Here is a 13,194-nt window from a genome sequence, read left to right on the forward strand (position 1 = left end):
TCCCTTCTGCTCTGGGACCCTCCTCCCCCCCCCCCCCCCCAACCACCCCCCACCCCCCCGCCCTTCCCCGCCAATCTAGTGTAGACCCTCTAGAATAGAATACAAAATCTCCTTCCCAGGATATTTAGCTCAGGGCACCAGGAGGATTAGAAAAATTACTATCCTTAGTAATGTCCTGCTTTTTAATCTCTTTCCTAACTCACTGTATTAACTCCGCAGTAACCCTTCCATTTTCCTGGCTAGGTCAGGGTACCGATGTGCACCTTGACCTCTGACTGCTCACCCTTCCCCTTGAGAATGTTCTGCAGCTTGGAAAACAGTTGGGAAACATCCACATCATTGACTCCTTGTTCATACCGGTTATTAGCTGATGACACTTAAACCATTGTCACTGAGCCATCTTATATGAACCTTGGGAAAATCTTGGTGCAAAATTACCCAGAAAGATGATCAGGGAAGAAAACACAGGGGTCAATGATGCTGCGTTGCTTGAATATATAGAAGTCCACAATACTTTTTTAAAGATTTCTTCTATTCGTGTACAAAAAGGCCAATGCAAAACAAAACATATTGCTCGGGGCTTTGCACGTTATATTTGTGTAATGCACAAACATGCCTGAATTTGACATTGATCTTTATTTTTGCTGCAGATTGTCCATTTGTGTCACTGCCTGAATATTTGTTCTGACTCATAACTCATGTTCTGAATTTTCCACTTACACTGTACTCTGTTCCGAATCCCAAAATGTTTCTGCTGCAATCCATATCACTAACAGCTATGCTTCCACACCATTCCATGCAACATGAGATTGCCAATTTTACCACATGAACAAACAAATTGACATGTATATCACGGAGTACTGGGCTTGTCAAAAAAAAAAGGAAGTTGTCAGGGCAATTGAAAAGTAATAAAGAGAGATTATTTTTGCAGTAATTGCTTATTGGACCATTTTTCTCTTCAGATTTCCTAAAACATATTTGCTGGAGTTGCAGTACGCCAATTCCCATTTACTGGTTAATATTCTAAATAATTGTTTTTATTTCTAGTCTCTAACAGCATCAGTTCTTGTTTCCATTCCATTTGTTTTGTGCATTTTTAAAGTTATCTTTGAAGCTCTCATATAAGAATCACAGTTGAGTGCCATTAAACTATGCACAAGGTATATGTCACAAACAATTCACATTCTTCTTCTGCTGCAATATTTACTCCAACTCCAACTGGCAAAGAAACATCAATGTTTAAGGGAACAAGCAACAACTTAGACTTAAATAGATCCTTTAACCTCATTACAGATCCCCAGGAGCTCCACAGCGGTATATCAGTCCAGGCAGTAGGGGAAATAATCGAGTGCACCGATAACGTTAAGGATGCCGGTGGGTTTTGGTGAGTATGTAAGAGATGTAGCCAGACTGGACCCTTCCCCGCCCCCCCCCCCCCCCCTCCCCACCCCACCCCCCCTCCCCCCCCCCCACCCCACCCCACCCCACCCCTCTGCAATCACCACTTCACACCCACCTACAGCCTGACTTCTCCAGTCTGCAAGGACTGGCCCCCCGTCCACTACCCACCCCCCCCCTTGCTGCCCAAAACCAGTCTGGCCACTTCTCCATCCCCAACAATAGAAATTGCGGAGGTGGAGAGGCTATTCAGGAAACAGAAAAGCCGGAAATCTCCAGGACCGGACAATGTTTCCCCATTTATCCTCAAGCTCTGTGCCGAACAACTGGAACAGACAATTTCAACCAGTCCCTGCAAACATGTACTGCCCCTGCCTGCTTCAAAGTCTCCACTCTTGTCCCTGTAACCAAAAAGACAAAGATCACTGGTCTTAATGACTACAGGCCTGTCACACTTACCTCTGTAGTCATGAAGACCTTTGAAAGACTTGGGCTGGCCCAGCTGGAAAACATCACAAACCCCCTGCTGGACCCCCTGCAGTTTGCATACCAGGACAATAGACCGGTGGATGATGCAGTCAACCTAGGCCTGCACTTCATCCTCCAGCACCTAGCCCACAAGGGGACCTATGCAAGGATTCTGTTTGTGAACTTTAGCTCTGCATTTAACACCATTGTGCCAGAGCTACTATACACAGATGTGACTGTGGTGCTGTTGATGGTGAGTGAGTGGAGTGGAGGGGGAGCTCTCCTAAAGTCAGCAGTCAGTTCCACTCTCTTCAGAGCATTGAGCTCCAGATTGTTAGGAAATCACCAGGACGCCAACTGTGTCACTTCCCCTCTGTAGGCAGATTCCTCCCCATCCTGGATCAGTCCAATCAGGGTAGTGTCATCCGCAAACTTGAGAAGCTTGACAGAGGAGTCTGTGGAGGTGCAGTCATTGGTGTAGAGAGAGTAAAGGAGAGTGCAGGGAGAGTACGCAGCCTTGTGGTGCTCCTATGCTGAGGGTCTGCAGGTCCGAGGTATGCTTACCCAGCCTCACATGCTGCTTCCTGTCTGTCAGGAAGTTGATGATCCACTGACAGAGGGATTCAAACACAGTCAACTGGGAGAGTTTGTAATAATCCTTAAAATGCTTTTAATGCGCTATTTATGATACCTCATCTTCTCAAGCCCTTTTAAATCTTTTCTTCACTCAACTCTGAAATATAATTTAATCTTCCATGTTCTTTACTGCTTTTTTTAAACGATGCCAGTAAATCTGCATAAAACATTAACAGTGTTTTGTTAGTGTGTTTCCTTTCTGTAACCTGCTCCATTACAGCTACACAACTAATTAACAGAGGCTTTACACTCCAGTCTTGGGTTCAGCCATTTTAATTCAGGATCACTCTGGCTACAGCCTCATGGGTAATATATCCCCGGTACTGCACCACCGGGTGCGCTATTCCCATAACATCCCCCTTTATATACAAAACAGATATGTACAGGAACTTTACATGTATAGCCATAAATTAAATTCTTCCATGGTATCTTATTTCACTGAGTCCAACATGTCTCCAACAGTCCATTTTCCAACATGTCTTTGACAATCCATTTCCGTGGGAGCTTCCAAATTTTCCTCCCTTGGATCTGCGACAGTTCAGTGCTCGGAATTATCTAAACTTTGAACAACACACGTCTGGTTCCTCATTCCCTTTCCCTTTTTATCTATTAATTTGTTTGTTTATTTATTTAGTTTTATTTGCCATTATATAAAACAATGCATATCAAACTATAACCGAAATTATAACATTAACTTTTTATACATAACCTAATATCCTTTATATCTATATTTAACTACATGTACAGGCCCGATCCTTATGTGGGCACATAATCCTGCAGATAGCGTGGTTTTCGAACGCATCTACCAGATCTTGTTGTCAGGGTTTGATGCTCCCTGGGGACCGGTGGTCGGCTCATAGGTTGATTTTCTCGCTCCGGTTCAGGCAACGTCACCAGGTCATCTAGGTCACCATCAGCACGATGACATGGCTCGTTGGTCTTCCTCAGATGGCGCCGATTCCGACGATAGATGACGCCGTCCTCGGTTCTGACTTCATAAGATCTGGGTTGCGCAACACGGCCTACAACCACAGCCTTCCTCCAGGACTGATGTCGATTATCGGTCGGCTTCACTCGAACTGGATGGCCAGCTTTCAGGAGAATCAGATCTTGAGATCCTCTGTTGTAGTAGTCTGCTTGTCTGTCTCTAGCTGCTCTCAACTCATCTCTTACTTTTTTTGGAATTTCAGGTTTGAGCAGCCTCTGAGTAGTCGGTAGAATGGTCCTGGTACGTCTGTTCATCAATCTTTGAACTGGACTGCTACTCATGCCAGGTGTTGGTGTGTTGCGAAAAGCTAGTAGGCTCACGTAAGGGTCAGCTCCGGCAGCCTTAGCCTTCCTCAACAATGACTTCGCAACTTTCACACTGCTCTCCGCCTTTCCATTACTCTGTGGATAATAGGGTGATGTGCTCGTATGTTCAAACTGCCACTTCTTGGTAAATCTCTTGAACTCCTCAGCTGTGAACTGTGGCCCATTATCTGTGATGAGCTGATCTGGTATTCCATATCTTGCGAACTGGCCTTTCATTTTATGGATGACATTCACTGCCAGTGTTTTCTCTAGATAGTCTATTTCCCAATATCCTGAGAAATAGTCCACAGTGATCAAATAGTTCCTTCCATCGAAGTGGAACAAATCTGCACCCACCTTCGCCCATGGTCTCTCTGGAATTTCATGGGAATGCAGTGTTTCTTTTGGTTGCTCTTTCCCTTGAGCTTGACATGTCTCACATTTTTGTACGAAGTCCTTGATTTCTGCACGTACTAGGCTACTGGGACTACTACTAACAAGCACTACGATTGGCTAGCATGCAATAGTCCATCTACATCTCTTCTTGTAGAAATAAAGGAACAACAGTAGCTTAAGCAATGAAAACAAATGTGAAGAATATACTAGCACAGTTACACAAAATCACCATATCTAACGGGTGGTCTACAAACCCGTCCGGCCCTCGTGCGGTAAGAGACCGCCTCACCTCCTTTCACGGGAGAACAAGGAGAGGAGAGTGGGGACGCAACAGGCGACTTGACAGGGCTAGTGGGAGACGACATGGGCACGCCAGGCACCGACCGACGCGGGGAACCCGCGACAGGAACAACGGTTGGTGGTGGGGGTTGGGTTACCACTCAAGTACAGGTACCAGATGAACCAGAAATGGTACAAGAAGGTACACATGTTAGTGAGAGTTTGAATCAGCCTGAAAATGGAGGTTCAAGTGGGGTTGACAGTCAAACAAAATTGACTGATGGACTGGAATCTATGAATGTAGGTCAAAAGGAAGGCTGGACCTGATTAAAAATGAGTCCAAGTGGTTCTAAACAGCCAGAGACTTTTGGTCAGAGAAGATATCCAGAAAGAAGGAGAAACCCAGTGGTTAGGTTAAATTTGTGAAGTTATTTCCTGAAATGCACATATCATTGTATATGCAACATATATGCATAATGCCTCATTTTATTCAGGTTATATAAAAGTAAACTATCAGACCATTGTAAAAATTTCATACCATTGGTTATATTCAAAACAAATTGTCCACAAGGTAATATTTTTTTTTTATTAGGGTGGAAGGAGTTGTAATAGCGCCACCTTTGGTGGAGGATTGTAAATGATTGAATAAACCACAGTGCAGCTATGCAGCCATGAGTTAACTTGTTATTCTGTGTCTGAGCTCAAGATATCATAGGTGGTAAATGTAAACATGAACTAGTGGAAGAGATAACAAAGCTTGTTTATCCTTCCTGTGAAGTTACAGTAGACCACCTAGTGGCATAGAAATGTTACTGTAAATGGGGGGCTTATGATTGGCTCGGTGAGGGGATTGTGGTGTGGGTCGCCTAAAAGGTGAGATAGTATAATGTCAAGGCACCCTTGCATTGTGTTTGACGTGTATTAACCATTTATTGTTGAATAAGATTAACATAAACATAAAGTACATTATGGATATTTAAATAATTGGAACCCATGTAGTTAATGGAATATTTTCGTAGCGTAGTATCTAACAAAAAACAAAAGTTGTTTACTGCACAGTATCAGTGTTGGCTAATTCTGCTGTGAAGTCAGAGAACTGGTGGGCAGTTTACTGCCACCATCTCACCATGATATCATGCAATAAAACCTCAAAGCAAATCTGCAAAGTCTCCGCTTTTCATTTTCCATTAATTTCCCTCTAAATTAATTTCTTCCACAGAAGGACATCATCGTTGCACTAATGAGGGAGGATGATTTCGCAGGCACTTCAAACGCAACAATATGGGTCAAGGTTAAAACTCCAGGGGATTAGATTCCCAACAATTAGCAGAAGATAGAGGAGCAAATATCATGGCAAATTGCTGAGAGAAATTGTATTGGAATAATAGTGGATTTGAATTTCCCCAGTATTGTGGGATCATCTTCATGAGATAGGATTACAACGGGTAGAGTGTTTAAAGAGTATCCAAGAATGCTTTTTGTGCCAGAAGATAGATAGTCCACCTATGGATGGGGCCATTCCGTGCCCGGGTGGTGTTAGAGAGGGGCTATTCGCTGTCCACGGGCAACCTGGGGGATTTCCGGGACCGCTGGGCACCGCAGGGTATTGGATGCATCCTGGATAGGGATTGTAATATAGTTGTATCATCGTTTCATTTGGTTTATTTGTTTCTATTGTATTCTGGTTGTGGGTTCTGTATTGTTTTATTGTATGTAAATATTGTTTTAAAATAATTGAATACTTTTTTTGATTTAAAAAAAAGGATTGGCCGTGCTGGGCGTAGTCCGATGGAACGGCCAGATAAATGGGTGAAGTGTCCGTTGGTGAGCACTTTGGCATTAGTGGCCGTATCTCAGTAAGTTTCTGTTTGGGTTTAAACTTCAGCAGCATCAGTTTGACTTCCCAATCCCTCCCAACACGGCCGCTCCCACTCTACCTGGCCATCCTTCTATACCTCCGTCGTGCCAATCCCACAGCTACTGCCGGTCACCGTCCCCTCTCTTGGCCTTACCTCTCACCAGAGTAGTGTCTGTGGCTCCGATCACACGATCTCACCGCTCACACTGCCAGAAATAACATTGGAAGGTGAGTGAACTGAACACCAGAGACAGCAGTGAATAAGTGTAACGCAGACCAATAGACAGCAAAACGCACAGTGAATGATTACCAGCTCCTTCCTTCAGTGTCCCGGACAGGTGAGTGGCTGCTTCAGGTTGTCAGTGTAACTTCTACCCACATTATAGACAATAGACAATAGGTGCAGAAGGCCATTCGGCATTTCGAGCCAGCACCGCCATTCAATGTGTGTAAGAAAATAACTGCAGATGCTGGTACAAATCGAAGGTATTTATTTCACAAAATGCTGGAGTAACTCAGCAGGCCAGGCGGCATCTCAGGAGAGAAGGAATGGGTGACGTTTCGGGTCGAGACCCTTCTTCAGACCACCATTCAATGTGATCATGCTGATCATTCACAATCAGTACCCCCTGACTCCGCTACCTTTAAGAGTTCTATCCAGCTCTCTCTTGAAAGCATCCAGAGAATTGGCCTCCACTGCCTTCTGAGGCAGAGAATTCCACAGATTTACAACTCTCTGACTGAAAAAGTTTTTCCTCATCTCTGTTCTAAATGGCCTACCCCCTATTCTTAAACTGTGGCCCCTGGTTCTGGACTCCCCCAACATTGGGAACATGCCTCTAACGTGTCCAACCCCTTAATAATCTTATATGTTTCAATAAGATCCCTTGTCATCCTTCTAAATTCCAGTGTATACAAGCCTAGTTGCTCCAGTCTATCAACATACGACAGTCCCGCCATTCCGGGAATTAACCTAGTGAACCTATGCTGCACGCCCTCAATAGCAAGAATATCCTTCCTCAAATTTGGAGTCCAAAACTGCACACAGTACTCCAGGTGCGGTCTCACTAGGGCCCTGAACAACTGCAGAAGGACCTCTTTGCTCCTACACTCAACTCCTCTTGTCATAAAGATCAACATGCCATTAGCTTTCTTCACTGCCTGCTGTACCTGCATGTTAACTTTAAGTGACTGATGAACAAGGACACCCAGATCTCTTTGTACTTCCCCATTCCCTATCTTGATACCATTCAGATAATAATCTGCCTTCCTATTCTTACCACCAAAGTGGATAACCTCACATTTATCCACATTAAACTGCATCTGCCCAGTCACACAACCTGTCCAAGTCACCCTGCAACCTCTTAGCATCTTCCTCACAGTTCACACGACCACCCAGCTTTGTTTCATCTGCAAATTTGCTAACTTTACTTTTAATCCCTTCATCCATAACATAACATAACATAACATAACAACACTTTATTGTCACTCGGCACAACACCGAGCGAAATTTCAGCAGTCACACAAAATACAGCAAAAAAGAAAAGAACACAGGACACCCGACCCCAACACAAACATCCATCACAGTGACTCCAAACCCCCCCTCACTGTGATGGAGGCAACAAAACTTCCCCTCTCTTCCCCCCGCACCCACGGACAGGCAGCTCGTCCCCTACCGAGGCAAACGACACGCACAGCCCCCGCAAGGGGATGGAAGGCCCCCCGGCCGAGCCGCCCCGGGCACCGAAACGTCCCGCGGCCACACCGGGCAATGTTAAGTCCAACGGCCGAGCCGCACCGGGCACTGAAACGTCCCGCGGCCGAACAGCGCTGACGATGTTAAGTCCAGCGGCCAAGCCGCACCGGGCACTGAAACGTCCCGCGGCCACACCGGGCGATGTTAAGTCCAGCGGCCAAGCCGCACCGGGCATTGAAACGTCCCGCGGCCGAGCCGCACCGGGCACTGAAACGTCCCGCGGCCACACCGGGCACTGAAACGTCCCGCGGCCACACCGGACGATGTTAAGTCCAGCGGCCAAGCCGCACCGGGCACTGAAACGTCCCGCGGCCGAGCCGCACCGGGCACTGAAACGTCCCGCGGCCGCACCGGGCGATGTTAAGTCCAGCGGCCGAGCCGCACCGGGCACTGAAACGTCCCGCGGCCGAGCTGCGCCGGCAATGTTAAGGCCCGCAGCCGAGCCGCTCCGGGCACTGAAACGTCCCGCAGCCGAGCTGCGCCGGCAATGTTAAGGCCCGCAGCCGAGCCGCGCCCCGGGGAAGAGACCTAATAAAATAAAGGTTTCCCCCCGCCCCACCCCCCCACCCCACCCCACACCCCCACCACACACCCCCACCACACATACACAGCCAAAAACAGAAACAAAAACCATCCCAACACCGACACAAACAAAAAAAAAAGAAAAAAAGACAACAGACTGCCAGAGAGCCGCAGCCGTTAGTCATTAATGTATAAATAGCTGCGGTCCCAGCACCGAGCCTTGCGGTACTCCACTAGTCACTGCCTGCCATTCTGAAAGGGACCCGTTAATCCCTACCCTTTGTTTCCTGTCTGCCAACCAATTTTCTATCCATGTCAGAACCCTACCCCCAATACTATGTGCTCTAACCTTACCCACTAATCTCCAATGTGGGACCTTATCAAAGGCTTTCTGAAAGTCCAGGTACACTACATTCACTGGCTCTCCCTTGTCCATTTTCCGAGTTACATCCTCAAAAAATTCCAAAAGATTAGTCAAGCATGATTTCCCCTTCGTAAATCAATGCTGACTCGGAACGATCCTGTTACTGCTATCCAAATGTTCCGCAATTTCTTCCTTTATAATTGACTCCAGCATCTTCCCCACCACGAATGTCAGACTAACTGGTCTATAATTTCCTGTTTTCTCTCTCCCTCCTTTCTTAAAAGGTGGGCTAACATTAGCTACCCTCCAATCCACAGGAACTGATCCTGAATCTATAGAACTTCCTTAAGCACCCTGGGATGCAGACCATCAGGCCCTGGGGATTTATCAGCCTTCAGTCCCATCAGTCTACCCAACACCATTTCCTGCCTACTGTGAATTTCCTTCAGTTCCTCCGTCACCCTAGGACCTCTTTCCACTAGTACATCTGGGAGATTGTTGGTATCTTCCTTAGTGAAGACAGATCCAAATTACCGGTTCAACTCGTCTGCCATTTCCTTGTTCCCCATAATAAATTCACCTGCTTTTATTCACAAAATGCTGGAGTAACTCAGCAGGTCAGGCAGCATCTCGGGAGAGAAGGAATGGGTGACGTTTCGGGTCGAGATCCTTCTTCAGACTGAAATTCGGACATCAGTCGGAAGAAGGGTCTCGACCCGAAACGTCACCCATTCCTTCTCTCCCGAGATGCTGCCTGACCTGCTGAGTTACTCCAGCATTTTGTGAATAAAAAGCTTCGATTTGTACCAGCATCTGCAGTTATCCTCTTATAAATTCACCTGCTTCTGTCTTCAAGGGACCCACATTTGTCTTAACTATTTTTTTCCCTCTTCATGTACCCAAAGAAACTTTTACTGTCCTCCTTTATATTATTGGCTAGCTCACCTTCGTACCTCATCATTTCTCCCTGCATTGCCTTTTTCGTTATTTTCTGTTGCTCTTTAAAAGCGTCCCAATCCTCAGGCTTCTCGCTCATCTTTGCTATGTTATATTTCTTCTCCTTTACTTTTATACTGTCCTTGACTTCCCTTGTCAGCCACAGTCGCCTCTTACTCCCCTTAGAATCTTTCTTCCTCTTTAGAATGAACTGATCACGTGGCTGCGCCTAACGGCTGCGGCTCTCTGGCAGTCTGTTTGTCTTTTTTTCTTTTTTTTGTTTGTGTCGGTGTTGGGATGGTTTTTGTTTCTGTTTTTGGCTGTGTGGGGGTGGGGGTGGGTGTGGGTGTGGGTGTGGGTGTGGGGGTGGGGGTGGGGGGGAAACCTTTCTTTTATTAGGTCTCTTCCCCGGGGCGCAGCTCGGCCGCGGGACCTTCCATCGGCCGTGGGGCCTTACATCGCCCGGCGCGGCTCGGCCCAGCCGCTGGACTTAACATCGCCGGTGCGGCTCGGCCGCGGGACGTTTCAGTGCCCGGTGCGGCTCGGCTGCGGGACGTTTCAGTGCCCGGTGCGGCTCGGCCGCGGGACTTAACATCGCCGGCGCGGCTCGGCCGCGGGACGTTTCAGTGCCCGGTGCGGCTCGGCCGCGGGACGTTTCAGTGCCCGGTGCGGCTCGGCCGCGGGACGTTTCAGTGCCCGGTGCGGCTCGGCTGCGGGACATTTCAGTGCCCAGTGCGGCTCGGCTGCGGGACGTTTCAGTGCCCGGTGCGGCTCGGCCGCGGGACGTTTCAGTGCCCGGTGCAGCTCGGCCGCGGGACGTTTCAGTGCCCGGTGCGGCTCGGCCGCGGGACATTTCAGTGCCCGGTGCGGCTCGACCGCGGGACGTTTCAGTGCCCGGTGCGGCTCGGCCGCGGGACTTAGCAGCGGCCGCGGGGCCTTCCATCGCCTGGCGCGGCTCGGCCGCTGGACTTAACATCGCCCGGTGCGGCTGCGGGACGTTTCGGTGCCCGGGACGGCTCGGCCGCGGGGCCTTCCATCCCCTTGCGGGGGCTGTGCGTGTCGGTTGCCTCGGTAGGGGTCGAGCTGCCTGTCCGTGGGTGCGGGGGGAAGAGAGGGGAAGTTTTGTTGCCTTCCATCACAGTGAGGGGGTGTTTGGAGTCACTGTGATGGATGTTTGTGTTGGGGTCGGGTGTCCTGTGTTCTTTTCTTTTTTGCTGTGTCTTGTGACTGCTGAAATTTCGTTCGGTATTTATACCGAATGACAATAAAGTTCTGTTATGTTATGTTATGTTATGTTATCCTGCACCTTCTGTATTATTCCCAGAAATACCTGCCATTGTTGTTCCACCGTCTTCCCTGCTGGGGTCTCTTTCCAGTCAACTCTAGCCAGCTCCTCTCTCATGCCTCCATAGTCCCCCTTGTTCAACTGCAATACTGACACTTCCGATTTTCCCTTCTCCCTCTCAAATTGTAGATTAAAACTGATCATATTATGATCACTACCTCCTAATGGCTCTTTTACCTCTAGTCCCCTTATCAAATCCGGTTCATTACATAACACTAAATCCAGAATGGCCTTCTCCCTGGTAGGCTCCAGTACAAGCTGCTCTAAGAATCCATCTTGGAGGCACTCCACAAATTTGCAGCCATGTCTCTGTAATTCCCACAACATCATATGATGTTGTAGGGATCACTGAGACATGGCTACAAGAGGACCAGGGCTCGGAACTGAATATTCAGGGGTACATAACGTATAGAAAAGACAGACAGGTGGGCAGAGGGGGTGGGGTCGCTCTGTTGGTAAGGAATGATATTCAGTCCCTTGCAAGGGGTGACATAGAATCAGGAGATGTAGAATCAGTATGGATAGAAATGAGGAATTGTAAGGGTAAAAAGACCCAAATGGGAGTTATCTACAGGCCCCCAAACAGTAGTCTCGACATAGGGTGCAAGTTGAATCAAGAGCTAAAATTGGCATGTCGCAAATGTAATGCTACAGTGGTTATGGGAGATTTCAACATGCAGGTAGACTGGGAAAATTAGGATGGTAATGGACCCCAGGAAAGAGAGTTTGTGGAGTGCCTCCGAGATGGATTCATAGAACAGCTTGTACTGGAGCCTACCAGGGAGAAGGCAATTCTGGATTTAGTATTGTGTAATGAACCTGATCTGATAGAAACATAGAAAATAGGTGCAGGAGTAGGCCATTCGGCCCTTCGAGCCTGCACCGCCATTCAATATGATCATGGCTGATCATCCAACTCAGTATCCTGTACCTGCCTTAACTCCATACCCCCTGATCCCTTTAGCCACAAGGGCCACATCTAACTCCCTCTTAAATATAGCCAATGAACTAGCCTCAACTACCTTCTGTGGCAGAGAATTCCACAGATTCACCACTCTCTGTGTGAAAAAAAACGTTCTCATCTCGGTCCTAAAAGACTTCCCCCTTATCCTTAAACTGTGACCCCTGGTTCTGGACTTCCCCAACATCGGGAACAATCTTCCTGCATCTAGCCTGTCCAACCCCTTAAGAATTTTGTAAGTTTCTATAAGATCCCCCCTCAATCCTCTAAATTCCAGCGAGTACAAGCCGAGTCTATCCAGTCTTTCTTCATATGAAAGTCCTGCCATCCCAGGAATCAATCTGGTGAACCTTCTCTGTACTCCCTCTATGGCAAGAATGTCTTTCCTCAGATTAGGAGACCAAAACTGTACGCAATACTCCAGGTGTGGTCTCACCAATGCCCTGTACAACTGCAGTAGAACCTCCCTGCTCCTATACTCAAATCCCCTCGCTATGAATGCCAACATACCATTCGTTTTCTTCACTGCCTGCTGCACCTGCATGCCTACTTTCAATGACTGGTGTACCACGACACCCAGGTCTCGTTGCATCTCCCCTTTTCCTAATCGGCCACCATTCAGACAATAGTCTGCTTTCCTGTTCTTGCCACCAAAGTGGATAACCTCACATTTATCGACATTATACTGCATCTGCCATGCATTTGCCCACTCACCTAACCTATCCGAGTCACCTTGCAGCCTCCTAGCATCCTCCTCACAGCTAACACTGCCCCCCAGCTTCGTGTCATCCGCAAACTTGGAGATGTTGCATTCAATTCCCTCGTCCAAATCATTAATATATATTGTAAATAGCTGGGGTCCCAGCACTGAACCTTGCGGTACCCCACTAGTCACTGCCTGCCATTCTGAAAAGGACCCGTTTATTCCTACTCTTTGCTTCCTGTCTGCCAGCCAGTTCTCTATCCACATCAATACTGAACC

Source organism: Rhinoraja longicauda, chromosome 1 (genome assembly GCF_053455715.1).
Source record: "Rhinoraja longicauda isolate Sanriku21f chromosome 1, sRhiLon1.1, whole genome shotgun sequence".
Lineage (NCBI taxonomy): Eukaryota > Metazoa > Chordata > Chondrichthyes > Rajiformes > Arhynchobatidae > Rhinoraja > Rhinoraja longicauda.